A 15,186-nucleotide genomic window follows, 5' to 3' on the forward strand; every position below is an offset into this window, starting at 1 on the left:
TGTTTAGGGGCGCCTGGGTGGCACAGTCGGTTAAGCGTCCGACTTCAGCCAGGTCACGATCTCGTGGTCCGTGAGTTCAAGCCCCGCATCAGGCTCTGGGCTGATGGCTCGGAGCCTGGAGCCTGTTTCCGATTCTGTGTCTCCCTCTCTCTCTGCCCCTCCCCCGTTCATGCTCTGTCTCTCTCTGTCCCAAAAATAAATAAAAAACGTTGAAAAAAAAATTAAAAAAAAATGTGTTGTTTAATTTCCACATATTTGTGGACTTTCCAGTTTTCCTTCTGCTGTTGATGTCTAGTTTCATTCTATTGTGATCAGAAAAGATATTTTGTATTATGTCAGTCTTTTGAATGTATTAAGACTTGTTTTGTGGCCTAACATATGGTCTTTCCCGAGAATGTCCTCGGTGCACTTGAGAAGAATGTGTTGTCTGCTCTTACTGGCTAGAGTATTCTGTGTCTCTCTGTTAGGTCCAGCTGGTCTGTAGTGTTGTTCAGGTGCTCTCTTTTCTCATTGATCTTCTGTCTGACTGTTACTTCCATTCTGCAGAATGGGATATTGAAGTCCTCCATTCTTGTTGAGCTATCTCCCTTGAATTCTGTCAATGTGTGCTTCAAATATTCAGGAGCTCTCGGGTTTGACACATGTATTTTTATAATTGTTGTTTCTTCTTGGTGAATTGACCCTTTTATCGTCGGATTATGCCCTTCTCTGTCTCTTGTAACAGTTTTTGACTTCAAGTCTATTTTGTCTGATAGCCACTCCTGTTCCTTTTTGGTTACTATTTATATGGGATGTATTTTTTCATCATTTCATTTTCAACCTGTTTATGTCCTCAGCTCTAAAGTGACTCTCTTACAGGTAGCATATAGTTGAATCCTGCTTTTTGTTTAGCACTTACTTTTACATTTTATTTGTTTCAGGTATGTTTTACAACATTTTTGTTTCTTATTTTCTCCATGATTGCTTTCCTTTGTGTTTAGTTGATTTTTTTTGTAGTGACACATTTTGTTTCCCTCAGTTATGATTTTAAAATATTGTTCAACACAGAGCCAAGTAGTGTACTATTTTTCTTGTTCAAATTTTTGCATTTGCTAGAGTTTCTAATTGTGTCTATTTTCCTTTTCTTTTTTTAAGCTTTGCCTTTTATTTTTTTTAAGTTTATTTATTTTGAGAGAGACAGAGCAAGTGGGGGGGGCAGGGAGAGAGGGGAAGAGAATCATAAGTAGGCTCTGTGCTATCAGTGCAAAGCCCAACGCGGGGTTTGAACCCACGAACTGTGAGATTATGACCTGAGCCAAAACTGAGAGCTGGATGCTCAACTGACTGAGCCACCCAGGTGCCCCTGCCTATTATTTTTAAAGTATTTTCCACCAGCTTTATTGAATTATAATGGTGTATAACACTTTGTAAGTTTAAGGTGTACAACGTGATGATTTGCTACATGTATATATTGTGAAATGATTACCACAATAAGGTCAGTTAATATATACATCACCTCACATAATTGCCTTTATGTGTGTGTGTGTGTGTGTGGTGAAAACATTTAAGATCTACTCTCTTAGCAACTTTCAAGTATATAACACGCTATTATTAACTGTTGTCACCATGTTGTACATTTGATCCCTAGAACTTATTCAATTTATAATTGGAAGTTTGTACCCATTCTCCCCCCCCCCCCCCCCCCCCCCCACAGTCCCTGGAAACCACCAATCTACTCTGTTCCTATGAATTTGGTTTTTTTAGATTGTATATACAAGGGAGATCATGCAGTATTTGTCTTTTTCTAATTTATTTCACATAATGTCCTCAAGGCTCATTCATGTTGTTGCAAAAGGCAGGTTTTCCTTCTTCCTCTTTTTTTTTCTGAATAATATTTGTGTGTGTGTGTGTGTGTGTGTGTGTGTACATACATGCCACATTGTCTTTATCACTGGATTCTTGGATTGTTTCCATTTCTTGGCTATTGTGAATAATGCTGCAGTGAACTTGGGGGTGCCCTTTGTTTTTCTTTATCAAAGATCATTGAACATTTGTTTTCTGAACTCTCCATTATATAGCATATTCTTGCAAGCTCCACTTTTATGATCAGAGACCCGTCTTATAAAAGCCTTCCTCTCCCTCTTTAATCTGGATGTGTTTTTCTCTAGGCCTATTGCATACCTGTCATTCCGAATTTCTCTTTGTTACTATCTTGGATCATATCCTCTGTTTCTTGGATTTCTGGTTTTCTTTCCTGGTTCAACCCCTCATTTTGTTGAAGCACATCTTCAAGTAATTTTCAATGAAATAAAGGTAGGGTGGTACATTTTCTATGTTTTTATATGTCTGAATATTGAATCAACCCTTACATTTGATTGTTTGGCTGGTTATAGGTGTCTGGATAAAATAATTTTCCCTTCAAATTATTTTAAATTAATAATTAAAAATGAGTTATTTGATATTTTCCTTTCCATATTTGTTATGTATTGGTAGTATTTTTTAAATTCCTTACTTTTCTGGGTAATGAAAAAGTGCCTGGATGGCTCAGTCGATTAAGTGTCTGACTTTGGCTCGGGTCATGATCTCATGGTTTGTGCATTCAAGCCTTGCATTAGGCTCTCTACTGCTCGCTCTCTCTCTCTCTCTCTCTCTCTCTCTCTTTCTCTGAAAGCCCGGAGCCCTCTTTGGATCCTCTGTCTCCCTCTCTCTCTGCCCCTTCCTTGCTCACTCTTGCTGTCTCGCTCTTCCTCAAAAATAAACACTTAAAAAATAAAATAAAGGCCTGACTTTTTTGTTTGAAAAATATCAAATCTGTAAAAAATGGAAGGAGTGATACAAAGAACACTTATGTATCTGTCACATAGATTCACTAATCTGTAAGATTAAGGTTTTACCAAATTTCTTTATCTTTTTCTGTCTACACACACGAGTGCATTTGTGTGTGCGTGCACACACACACACACACACACACACACACACACACACAGTTTTTCTGCACCATTTAAACATATCTAGCAGGGGGTGCCTGGGTGGCTCAGTTGGTTAAGCATCTGACTCTTGATTTTAGCTCAGATCATGATCTCACAGTTTGTGAGTTCAAGTCCCATGTTGGGCTCTGCGCTGGTAGTGTGGGGCCTGCTTGAAATTCTTTCTCTCTTTCTCTTTCTGCTCTCTCCCCCCGCCCCACCCCCCGCCTTCTTTCTCTCTCCAAAATAAATAAATTAAAAAAAAAAAAAAAAGGAACTGGAGCACCTGAGTGGCTCAGTCGGTTGAGCATCTGACTTTGGCTCAGATCATGATGTCATTGGTTCATAGGTTTCGGCCCCATGTCAGCTGTGCTGACAGCTCGGAGCCTGGAGCCTGCTTTGGATTCTGTGACTCCCTCTCTCCCCGCCCCTCCCCTGTTCACGCTCTGTCTCTGTCTCTCTCAAAAATAAATAAACATAAAAAAAACCCCACTACCTTGCAGATATCATGTCACGTCACTCCTGTGTATGCACATCCCAAAAACAAAGACATCTCATACATAACTAAAGTACAATTATTGTACCCAGTAAATCAATATAGATAAAACAATATCTTCTACTTGGTGTACAACCCACCTTCATATCTCTCCGGTTGTTCAAGTGGCCTTCACGACAGGTGTTTCTTTTCTTGTCAGTCCATGACTCAGTGGTGCGCGGCAGTCAGTTCCCCTGAAGTATGAAAGTATGGCTCCTCTGTTTTCTAACACTTGGTGTTGGTGATAAAAGACAACCTGATGTATGTTCCTTCAGAAGTGGTGGTTTTTTCTTGAGTTGTTAGGATCCTTTCCTTTTTTCCCAGTGTTCTAAAATTTTACAAAGATATGGGTCTACTACAAGTACGTAGACTGTTTGCTTGGTGGGTCTTTTAAACCTGGACCTTTGCAAGGGCGCCTGGGTGGCTCGGTCGGTTAAGTGTCCGACTTCGGCTCAGGTCATGATCTCACGGTCCATGAGTTCGAGCCCTGCGTCGGGCTCTGTGCTGACAGCTCAGAGCCTGGACCCTGTTTCAGATTCTGTGTCTCCCTCTCTTTCTGCTCCTCCCCTGTTCATGCTCTGTCTCTCTCTGTCTCAAAAATAAATAAATGTTAAAAAAAAAAATTAAAAAAAAAACCTGGACCTTTGCAGAATTTTGTCATATTGTTCATCTGATGATTTTCTTTTCTTTCTTTCTTTCTTTTTTTTTTTTTTTTTTGTTTATTTATTTTTGAGAGAGACAGAGCGTGAGTGGGGGAAGAGCAGAGAGAGAGGGAGACACAGAATCGGAAGCAGGCTCCAGGCTCTGGGCTGTCAGCACAGAGCCCAATGTAGGGCTCGAACTCAAACCACGAGATCATGACCTGAACCAAACAAAGTCAGACGCTTAACTGACTGAGCCACTCAGGCGCCCCTTCTTCTTTCTGATTTCTGCTTTTCTGGAGCGCTTGTCAAACCGGACCTCCGGGATAGATCTTCTGTGTCTCTTTTCTTTCATGTCTTCCGTCTCTTGGTCTCTACATTCTGGAAGATTTCTGCTGCTTTATCTTCTGAACCTTCTGGTCAATTTATTTCAGCATATTTTTATTTTATAAGAGCCCTTTCCTGTTCTCTGCACCATTTCCAGAGTGTTTTATTCTTGATTTTGAATGCAATAACATTGAATATAGTTACGATAATAATTGGAAAATATGTTTATTTTATTTATTATTTTATGTATTATTATGCCATTTCTTGAATAAGTTCTCTTTCCTTAGTTGAATTTGTTTTTTCTTTTAGTGGAACTGTTTTTTATGGCACCCCTTATTAAACTAATACACATCTGTCTCTCTTTTTCCTTCTCCCTTCTTCCCCCTCCTCCTCCTTTTTCCTTTTCTTCTCCTTTTTTCTTGAGTTATTACATTTCCTCATGGAGGGACTCTCTGATGTTTCATGGCCCTGCGTTCTGAACAAGGGGAGGAGGGGACGGGACTGGACTGTTGAAGGCAGTCTTTCAAGTAACCCCCATATTTCTGACCCAGTGTCTTGTACCCCATGTCTTGCACTTCTCCGGAATTCCATAGGGAAGATCAGCAACCCCCTCAGCGGTGTTTCATCTGTTGTCCCTTCTGTATCAGCCTGACATGGTCTCAGAAACTTCTTTTAAGCTCCCTCCACAGATTGACAACTTTCTGTTATTCTTTGTCATTACGGATGTCATTTCCGTTTTAGTTCTTTACCACCATCTGTGTAGGGTCTGAGGAGGGAGAAGGGAAAAATCGAGGGGTCAGTCCATTGTTTTGAAAATAGCACCAATTTTCTAGTCTCTTGCTCACAGTTTTGATGTTCTTGGCTGAGGGCTCACTTAGGAGGCCCGTATCAGTTGGGACGGGCTGGCTCTGCTGCAGTGACAAAACTCTCAAAATCCGAGTGGCTTAAAACAGTAGAAGTTTCTTTCTTGCTCATTCTGTCTGTGCACTGACATTGGCTGGGGGCTCTGCTCCACGTCCCCCCACTCTGAGACCCTGGCCAACCGAGCGGCTGTATCGTGGTGATACCAGTTACTGTGGTGGAGACAGCCTGGGGAACTGCTCACTGTCCCCTTCAGACTCCGCCCCAAATGATGTCCATGATTTTTTTCGCTCCACATTTCATTGACCAAATCATTAGACGGTGCCCATGAAAGGGGGGTAACATGCAGTCCTACTCTGTGCCTGGAAAATGGAAAGCTGGGAATGTTTGTTGAAAAATACTATGGCCCACCAGAAGATTTCAAGGGACTGAATTCTTTGAACTCTTGGGTTGTTTTTTTTTTTAAATGGCATTGGAGTCAGAGAATGTAAGCTTGTATAAAATCCTGAGGGTGTTTTTTTCCCACTATCTTATTTATCATTAATTTTGATGAATGTTTTATGGGATTGAATGTTTTATGGGATTGGAAAACAAGAAGGATTCTTTTATTGGTTGTGGACAGGTTTGATACAAAATAGGAAGCTATTTATATCTTCTACATATCTATTAATTTTTAATTACTAGATCTATCAAAGACTAAAGAAGTAGGAAGTACTGAAAGTTCTTATGATAGAGTTGTGTTTCTATAGATTTCTCCTTGTTCTTTTTATTAATTTTTTTAATGTTTATTTTTAAGAGAGAGAGACAATGTGAGCAGGGGGAGGGGCAGAGAGAGGGAGACACAGAATCTGAAGCAGGCTCCAGGCTCTGTGCTGTCAGCACAGAGCGCAATGCTGGGCTTGAACTCACGGACCATGAGATCATGACCTGAGCGGAAGTCAGACAGACACTTAAGCGACTGAGCCACTCAGGCACCCCTCTCCTTGTTTTTATAAATAGTTTTACACCTTTTTTACTTTGTAACAGCTCATAGTAGATGTGCATTTTGTTTAAATAGCCTTCTTTGTCCCAATTAATAGGACTTAAAAAATTTTTGTTCCATTGACTACGTGCCTTCTGTACTCTATTAGCATCTCCAACTGCTTCTTAATTATTTTTCTGGATTCTGCAGCAGCTAATTTTCAGAGCAATGGATGAACTAACTGTTGATACTCCTACTTAGACCAACTCCTCCCCCTGACTTGAATGTGTTAAAGAAAAAATAATTCTGATACTTGTTAAAATGGTAAGGACTTTATTATTGCAAATTCGAGCTCAACCCTGAATACAACAAAGACTAGTGGGGATTTATAGCCAAGGAGCAGTGTGAGGAGGTCAATGGATGGGAATTCTTAAGAGGAAACAATGAGGGTGGGGGATTTTTATTAAACTGGCCTGACAGGATTCTGGCCAAGTGCAGGTCAAGGGCTTAGACAGCAAGGATGGGAGATGAGGAATTTGATAAGATAGGTAAGTGATGACTTAGCAGGATTCTTTGCTAAGACTGGGCTGGGCAGGTCAAAGACAGGAAGGGGGCCAAGCTCAAGACCTAGTCAAAAAGAGGGCTCAGAGGAGCCTGACTAACAGGTGCTCAGGGAGAGAGTCTTTTTTTTTTTTTTTTTTTGAGAGAGTCTTTGTTAAACGCTGCATTGCATCCTCTCTCACCCACTCCAGAACTTTTCTTCTACAAACACTCCCCTTTCTCCTGCATATAGTTTTTCTCTCTACTCGGTCACTTCCATCAGCACAGAGACATTCTATAATACGTTCCTTCTTTAAAAAAACAAAAACAGGGGCGCCTGGGTGGCCCAGTTGGTTAAGTGTCCAACTTTGGCTCAGGTCATGATCTCACAGTTCGTGAGTTTGAGCCCTCCATCGGGCTCTGTGCTGACAGCTTGGAGCCTGGAGCCTGCTTCGGATTCTGTGTCTCCCCCTCTTTCTCTCTGCCCCTCCACCCCTCCACCCCTCCCCGCCCCTTTCAAAAATAAACATTAAAAAAGTTAAAAAAAAAAAAAAAAAAAGGAAAAGGGTGCCTGGGTGGCTCGGTCAGTTAAGCCTCTGACTTTGGCTCAGGTCGTGATCTCACGGTTCATGAGTTTGAGACCCGCATTGGGCTCTCGGCTGTCAGTGTAGAGCCCAGTTCATATTCTCTGTCTCCCTCTCTCTCTGCCCCTCCCCCCTTCTCTCTCTCTCCGCCCCCCCCCAAACCAAAACCTATCTTTACCTTACTCCAGATAACAAAAACTAACTCAAAATTCATCCAAGAACCAAACATAAGAGTTAAAACTATAGAACTTTTAGAAGAAAACTTAGGGGGAAAGCTGCAGGATATTGGATTTGATAATGACTTCTTAGATCTGACACCAAAAGCATAGCCAACAAAAGTAAAAATAGATACACTGGACTTCATCAAAATTAAAATCTGTGCATCAAGGGGCGCCTGGGTGGCTCAGTCGGTTGGGCGTCCGGCTTCGGCTTGGGTCATGATCTCATGGTTTGTGGGTTCAAGCCCTGTGTCGGGCTCTGTGCTGACAGCTCAGAGCCTGGAGCCTGTTTCAGATTCTGTGTCTCCCTCTCTCTCTGCTCCTACCCTGCTCATGCTCTGTCTGTCTCTCTCTCAAAAATAAATGAACATTAAAAAAAATTTTTTTTAAAAATCTGTGCATCAAGGGACACTATCAACAGAATGAAAAGACAGCCTGCAGAATGGGAGAAAATGTTTGCAAATCATATGTCAAATGAGAGGTTGATATCTAGACTTCAGAAAGAACTGTAACTCAACAGCAAAAAAAAACCCAAACAACCCAGTTCCAAAATGGGCAAAGTACTTGAATAGGCATTTGTACAAAGATATGCAAATAGCCAACAAACACATGGGAAGATGCTCAGTATCACTAATCCTTAGGGAAATGCAAATCAAAACTGTAATAAGATACCATCTCACACCCATTGGGATGGCTGCTATGAAAACAAACAAATAACAAAACCCAGAAGATAACAAGTGTCGGTGAGAATGTGGAAAAATTGGAACCCTTGTGTACTGTTGGTGGGAACGTAAAATGCTGCTGCTGCTATGGAAAGCAGCTATGGACAAAATTAAACACAGGATTAGCATGTGATCCAGCAACTCACTTTTGCGTATATACCCAAAAGAATTGAAAGCAGGGTCTCAAAAAGATATCTGTATGCCCATGTTAATAGGAACATTATTCATAATAGCCAAAAATGGAAGCAATGCAAGTGTCCATTGATGAACGAATGGGTAAACAAAATGTGCTATGTACATGCAATGGAGTATATTTAGTTGTAAAAAGGAAAGGAATTCTGACACAGGCTACAATATGGATGAACCTTGAGGACAGTATGCGGAGTGAAATAAATTAGTCACAAAAAGACAAATACAGGATGATACCGCTTATAAAAGATACTTAGATGTTATGGACTGAATTGTGTCCCCCTTGAATTCATATGTGGAAGTGCAATCCTCTTACTGGTGGGGACCTAATCCAGTATGATGAACGTCCTTCTAATAAGAAGAGACACTGAAGAGGCATACACACAGAGGGAAGACCGTGTGAGGCCACAGCGAGAAGGCAGCCAAGGGAGAGACCTCAGGAGAACCCAACACTGCAAACACCTTGATTGTGGACTTGTTGCCTTCAGAACTGTTAGATAATGAATTTCTATTGTTTAAGAGCCCCCCCCCCCCCCAGCCTGTGGTAATTTGTTATGGCAGCATGAGCAGACTCATACACTAGAGTAGTCGAATTTCTAGAAACAGGAAGTAGAATGCTGGTTTTCAGGGGCTGAGGGGAGAAAGGAATGGGAGCTGTTTAGGGGGTATTTAAGTTTTGCAAGACGAAAAGAGTTCTGGACATTGATTTTGCCCAACCATGCAAATGTACTTAACACTATAGAACTGTACATTTAAAAATGGTTAAGATTGTACATTTTATGTATGTTTTACCACAGTTAAAACAGAACACCGCCCTTGATGCGACACACCCCTCCTACCGTGGCACTATTCTTCCGCCCTGCTTGAGAGCAAAACTCCTGGAAGGAGTAGTTTGTTTGCTGTCTCTACTTCTTCACTTCTCATTTTTTCCTTGAATCCATTCCAGTCAGGATTTTCTGAAACTGCTATGTTGTGAGTCATTGCCGAAACTCCGACCCATCAGCATTTTTTTGGATCCCTCGCTTCTCGAAATACTTGCCCCTTGGCTTCTTGATTTTCCTCTTGCTTCTGCCTTGTTGGTTGTGGTTTGCTCTTCCTCCTGATTCTGTCTGTGAGATACCCCAGGCCTCTGCCTCGGACTTTGCACACTCACTCTGTGGCAACCTCACCCAGCGCCAGCTGTACCCTGGTGAGTTTCAAGTCCCATCTCCAGCCCCACCCGCCTTTGGAACTTAACGCTGGGACAGCCACTTGCCCACTCAACGTTGTCATGAGGATGTCTAACCGGCATCCAAAAGTTAGCATGCCCAAAGTAAACCCTTGACTTCTTTAGAATCTGCCACGTCCATTGTTCGCTCTCTCAGTAAATGGCACCACCTTGCAGCCAGGTCAAAAAGTAGGCACCCCCATCATTGCACACCTGACTCCCCTCTTCCCATCTCACCCCACATCCAACTCACTTGAATATCCTGTGTTCTCTCTCTTTAAAAATCTCTCCAGAATCCTACCCCTCCTCACCTCCTCCTGCATTACCTGCCTTGGCCAAACCACCTTCTTCTCTCTTCTGGATGATTGTGGTGGCTTCCTTCCTAAATAAACAAATGAATAAATGCTATAGGTGTTGGAATTAATGATACAAGATATAAATGTACATTCCTGAGGACACCGTCAACAATGTAATTGAACATTTTTCTATGCAGGTTGCAGGTGAGAACAGGTGTCATGTGTCAGCATATATATGTGTATATATATACACACACACACACACACACAAATATGATGTATATATATATATACACACACGTGCAAATATGTATGTGTATGTATACATATATTTATATATATGTGTGTATATATATATATGCACAGGTTATATATGTCAGCATATATACCCCAGAGAACTAGCCAGTATCTCTGCTCCCCTGTCACCCAGCATCTAATTATGCCCAGTAAAATAGTGCTGGTGTCACCAGGAAGTCTGCAAACACACATGGCATCTCTACTGACTAACTGAAAGGAAATTAGCATGGCCATTATAAGAGGGAAATCAGAGAATTCGAGATACCGACCATGCAAATAACCAAACTATCAGAGAAGGAGCCGTTTTGCTTAGGATGGTTGACAGTTCTCGGAGGAGCGAGCGCGGTCCTGTTTCAAAGGGTATGTCTGCCCCCACCCCTGAGCGCATCCACTTACCCCACGCCAGTCCATCTCCTGGGGTCAGGCTTTATGATCTGTCACTTACCTCGTGCTGATAGGAACAGCTGGAGTTTAAGCGTTTATTTTTGCTTTGGCCAAAACGGACATATCAAAGGTGTGGCATTAAAATGTTTCTGACCCACAGGGGCGCCTGGCTGGCTTAGTCGGTGGAGCATGCAACTCTTGATCCCCGGGTCGTGAGTTGGAGCCCCATGTTGGGTGGATGGATTACTTGAAATTAATTAATTAATTAATTAAAAAAAATAACACGTTTCTGCTCTCCTGGGGTTACTGATGCATTAAAGTGTCCTGTTGCCGAGGGGCGCCTGGCTGGCTCCGTCGGAGGAACACACGACTCTTAATCTCGGGGTCATCAGTTCGAGCCCCACATTGGGGCTTTAGTGTTTAAATAAGACATTAAAACAAATAAGAGTCGTGTTGCTGAGAAGCGACCATTGAAGTGGAACCATGGTGGGGGCTGGGAGGGAGCGGGCCAGGCTCTCTGGGACACATCCCCTGCTGCTGCGTGGAAGGCGATAAACCTGGGTGGTGCAGTCTCCTTGGTGCAGTGAGGCAGTCCTCCTCGGACAAAGCAGAACGCAGGCAACTAGCAAAAGTATCGGCAGCAGTCTGAAACGGAACCGGAGGGGCTCCTGGTAAGGCCGTGTGGAGAGACAAGAAGAGAGAGAGAGAACGGGATAGAGGGGCCACCCTGGGTGGGTGCCATGTCATCACTTCTGTGCCACATTTCACTAGGGTCACAGGTGATGTGGTCAGTACAGCTGATGGCTCCTTTGTGTTTTTCTGTTGTGCCCGCTTCTTGCTTCTCCTTGCGGGAGCTGCACCGATAGTCCTGATCTCCCATTGAATGGAGTCTGTCCCTCCGCAACGTTCAGCCCCCTCTTTTCTCCTGCCAGGACAGGCCACCTGCTCTGCTGCAGTCCCCAAGGATTCCCCGTGTGCCTGGAGTCCTGGTGTCTCCTGTCAGCAGCAGAGGGAGCCCACACTCTACGGAAAGGGATTGAGTTCCTCATCATAATACAAAGCAGAAAATACAATAATTGTTGTTTTTTTGCCACGCAGTATGTCCTTACAGATGATGCTTTAATCTCCCTCGTACATCTCTGTTGCTGTAAATTCATGCTCCATTATGGCACCATATGCCCGGATTCGCTTGGAGAAAGCCACAGCGAGCTTGACGGCAAGCTTGGGCTCCAGAGCTGTTTATGCCTCATGTTGGATTGCACATTGTTACTCACACATTTAAGGGTTATGTCTTAATAAGTTCTTTTATACCAGTGTATTAGCCACGATCCTACAGTTGATTAGTTATATCATGGGACGGTACCACCAGACTCACTGACAATTACAAGATGCCAGAGGCAGAAGGAAAGTGGGGCCCATTAAAAAAAATCTAAAGGCACGAAACACAACAGAGTGGGGTTTCGTCTCATTGCCTAGCAGCTGCCGATTTGCCTTCTCATCTGTTTCTAAGTAATAGATATTGATGCTTCTTTGCTCAGCGCGGGCCTATTTTACATACAATTGCATGTGGTACATGGAATGGCATTTTTTCAGACCCCTTTTGGGGGAACTGTTACAGCTAGGCTTGATGTCAGAAATCAGGATTCGGGGTTATTGCTGTGGCCAAGCCGCACCGCGGGTGTTCCTCACACTGTGCTCTTCCTGGGCAAAGGAAAACGTTCGCTTTTTTAATGAAACACTCCTGCCACTTCATCTCCTTCCCAGAATGACGGGCCGAGTTCTGAAAGCACTCTTAGGAGGGAAAAAAAACCCAACCCTCAGCTCCTGTATCCTGAGCCACAGAGCAGCTGTGGCCATACCTGGTGGGGACGGGGGGCGGGGTGGGCAACAGGAAATGTTTAGAAAAGCATTTCTCATCTAAAGCCTGTTGTAGAGCCCTTTCCTGCAGGAGTGGGTCCCCCTCAGGCTTTTGTGACCACTTGCTGAATGGCAGCTTCCTTCTTAGCAGGAAACCTCTGTGCTGGAGGCCTCGGCTGTGTCACCCTATCTAGGACGCTCTTCATAGCTGGAAAGCTAAAAGGCACAGGACCAATCTAAGAGCCTCCTGGGCCCCAGGGGCTTTTACTTTGGGACATAAAATGTCAAAAATGTAGAAATGCACTGCCATCCCACAGCAAGATGGTGATATATGAGTGAATAATAGGTGACAATACATGGGTGTGGAAACTAGTTGACATATTATGTGTCATCAAGTGCCTTCATCTTGACGTTGAATTCTTTTCTCTGTGGTTCTGCCCCAGTACATTATTTCCTCCCAGGCTTTGTCTTTGGAGAGCTCTGGGTTCTGGGTGCTACTTCTTGGGGATTTGACGCAGACGGTGGGGCCTGAATGGTCGGAGGCCCTAGTCCTCACCTCTCTGATCCAGAATGAACCAACCTTAGAGGAAATGAAGAAAACCCTTACCTGCCCTTCAGTAAACCGGAAGGACTCTCACCTGTGTGCAAAAACGTACTGAGAAGGAGATTCCTTTTCTTTCTCTGTCAGCAAGCTCACTCACTCATTGACTCATTCAAGAAACATTTCATTGAAAAACTACCAAGTGCTAGTTATAGTGCTGGGCATTCAAGAAACAAAGGCAGATAGGACATAGTGCCTCCCCTGAGGAGCCCAGAGTCCCTCAGTCCCTCTCTCCCAGAGCTGGCTGCTCTCAGTCAGCCCTCAGGATCCCACCTATGCCTCCAGAGCCTTCTCGGACACCCTTAGCTATTGGCTGATTTGTATCCTCCAGAAATTCATATGTTTGAGTCCTAACTCCCAGTACCTCAGAATGTGACTGTATTTGGAAATAGGGCCTTTAAAGGGATAATTATGGTGGGGCGCCTGGGTGGCTCAGTCGGTTAAGCTCCCGACTTCGGTTCAGGTCATGATCTTGCGCTCCATGAGTTCTAGCCCCGCGTCGGGCTCTGTGCTGACAGCTCAGAGCCCGGAGCCTGCTTCGGATTCTGTGTCTCCCTCTCTCTCTGGCCCTCCCCCCGTTCATGCTCTGTCTCTGTCTCAAAAATAAACGTTAAAAAAAAATTAAAAAAAAAAAGATAATTCAGGTTAAATGATGTCATCACGTGGCCCCTAATCTAACAAAAGTGGTGTCCTTAGGAGGAGAAATTAGGACAGACCCATCTACAAACCAAAGAGAGAGACCTCAGAAGGAAGGCATCCTGTGGACACGTTGATCTTAGATTTGTAGACTTCAGAATCGTGAGAAGTAAATTTCTGTTATTGAAACCACTCGGCCTGTGGTGCTCACAACAGTGAGTTGCCTCACACACCAGCCCACTCGGAGGCCCAGAAGACACTGGGGTGTTTCTCAAGAGAAGGAGGAGGATGCTCAGCCAGCTCCCCTCCATCTGGCAAGAGCTTCTGCCGGAAGGCAACCCCATGGTGCCCTTGCCCACACCTTCTTCAGCCTCATTCCTTCTCGGTCTGCTTCCTGCAGGTGTAGACAGACAGATTAGTAGTGCCTGGGGGATTTTGCTGAGGATACTGGGTTGGGTCCGGGTACCCTTTCCTTGGCGACAGTCATGGTTCTCTCTAGAGCTTCCTCTTTGTTATTCCTTGCAGCTGAGGCTGGGGGGAACTTTCACTTCTCATTTTCCTTGACCCCCCAGGGCAGTGCTCGGGTCCTGTAAAGCTCTCAGGCTGGCTCCTGCCCTTTGCTGCCTCTTGCTGCTCCGAGGGTCTGTTCAGACCGTCCCCTCTGCTATGAGTGTCTTCTGGCGTTCACCAGCCTATCAGCTGCTCAGCCAGCACCTGTCCCACGAGAGATACGCCTAAGGCCCAACAGGCTGGTGGATGTGTGACAAAGGCTCTTCAAAAAACCAAGCAAAATAAAACCCCAAGTTGTCTCCTTTGGCACGTTTCATGGTGTAAATACACCCATTGTGGCCAATGTGAGGTCACTGAACGGGGAGCTGAATTGGGAAGAGATGTCTAGTAGCTGCGACGACAGTCATAAGTGGCCTCAAGAGGAAAGGACTTCGTGAAACATGGTAACTAGGGATGATGTTTGGGGTCTTTCTTACCTTTGTATTTTAATACAATTTAATTGTACGCTCATATGAGCATATTAATTTTTAATAATGATCGTGTTTAACAACCAGCTCGTAAACTTTCCAGAAATTTAACAGTTGACTCTTCCAAGCCAGTAGGGGCTGGGTCCAGCACTCAGCTAGGGGAACAGCCCTCTGGGTGAAATAGAACGGTATGTGGATGCAGCAGAAGGGGCAGGCATGGTGAGCAAATGACCCTGGTCTGTAAGACTGTGCGTTGTGAATAAACAAACGAACCATCTGGAAGCTTCCAGTGGGACAGAGTGAGGAGACAGTGCCAGGGCCATGAAACAGTTGCTGGGTTGTTGTTTTTTATTATTATTATTATTATTTTTTTAATGTTTATTTTTGTAAGAGAGAAAGAGAGACAGA

The sequence above is a fragment of the Panthera tigris genome, chromosome E2 (assembly GCF_018350195.1).
Source record: "Panthera tigris isolate Pti1 chromosome E2, P.tigris_Pti1_mat1.1, whole genome shotgun sequence".
Taxonomy (NCBI): Eukaryota; Metazoa; Chordata; class Mammalia; order Carnivora; family Felidae; genus Panthera; species Panthera tigris.